We start from the raw sequence: 1,162 nt of genomic DNA on the forward strand, positions 1-1,162 counted from the left end.
TATATATTATCCCTGTTATATTTATATATCTTATTACAATTGCTAATGCTTTCATAGCTCACGTTATCGATTTCAAGAATCAATTGCTTTTTAGATCGAGTTTCCATCTTAAAGAAGATCTATATAGTAAAAACGGTTTACACAACACACATACATTGCGCATTATATAACAGATGCAAGCTTTCCAAGAACTTGTATTAATTCTTAACTGATCTAGTTAAGCAAAACTTGGATATCATTATTTCTCGTGGAATCTTCATTATATAAATTATTGGAAAAAAGATTTAAAATGTTTTCTTTCTTTATCAGAGATTGAAATCTCAGTAAATAATTCTCCGTTAACAATAATTGGCTTAGAAGACAATTCTTTACGAACTAATGCTGCACACACTTTTACAAATGTATATCTCAAGAGTTTGACTCTCTAAAGAAGATTATTATGTTCTTACATGACGCACGGAAGAAGAATCCAGCAAATCCCATTAGCTTTACATGAACATTACAAATATTGTGTATTTCAAATATCGTGAAATATCATCCAGTTTCTCTCTCTCTCTCGGAGTGAAAAAGAGTTATTAAGATTACTCTCATAGAGCGCACGGAGAATTCAGCAGAATCATTAGTCTTACGTAAGCAAACGCGTTGCAAACGCCTTTTTTCTCAAACACGTCTACTCGCCATTTACTTCTGTTGATTAAACAAAAAAGAGAAGTCATATTGTGAGATTAGCACGCGCGTGATCCGATAAAAGCGCCGAGGGCCGAGGATTCAATTCGCGAAGAAGAGACCGCGCGAATAATAACCTTTGGATTACCGTACGTACGTACAGTATTCGCACGGTAATTGTGCGCACGGCGTGCGGCATATCCATTTGAATAATTTCATCTAGGCGGCAAGGACGTGTACTCACCAGGGACGTGCTCGTGTTGTAGGTGCAGCCGCGACAATCTCGTCGAACAAATCTCGTTCGTTTCTACGGCTCGTCGATGACGGACGTCGGGGAGGTCGGGGACAATTGAGGGGCGTATCTCTTATCGCTCTTATCGTCTTAATGCCCAGAGATCGTAAATATGACGATCGGCTTAACGGCCCGAAGAAGCCCTCGCGTGCCGGTCGCCGTCTCGGCCCCAGCCCCAGCCCCAGCCCCAGCCCCAGCTTCAGC

The 1,162-nt window shown here is 40.8% G+C and overlaps 1 protein-coding gene across 5 annotated transcripts in view; it reads right to left on the reverse strand.

Moving 5' to 3' along the window:
- Positions 1 to 1,162, reverse strand: part of LOC115241944 (calcitonin receptor-like) — a 75,208-nt gene that overhangs the window by 71,373 nt on the left and 2,673 nt on the right. The window contains exon 2 of one of the 5 annotated variants that reach the window (XM_029817922.1): positions 911 to 1,047. The exons of the other annotated variants lie outside the window; for them this stretch is intronic. The gene's annotated coding sequence lies outside the window, so the exon portion shown is untranslated. The remainder of the gene's footprint in view (positions 1 to 910; positions 1,048 to 1,162) is intronic. 5 annotated transcript variants of the gene reach the window in all.

This window comes from Formica exsecta, unplaced genomic scaffold (genome assembly GCF_003651465.1).
Source record: "Formica exsecta isolate Colony F162 unplaced genomic scaffold, ASM365146v1 scaffold543, whole genome shotgun sequence".
Lineage (NCBI taxonomy): Eukaryota > Metazoa > Arthropoda > Insecta > Hymenoptera > Formicidae > Formica > Formica exsecta.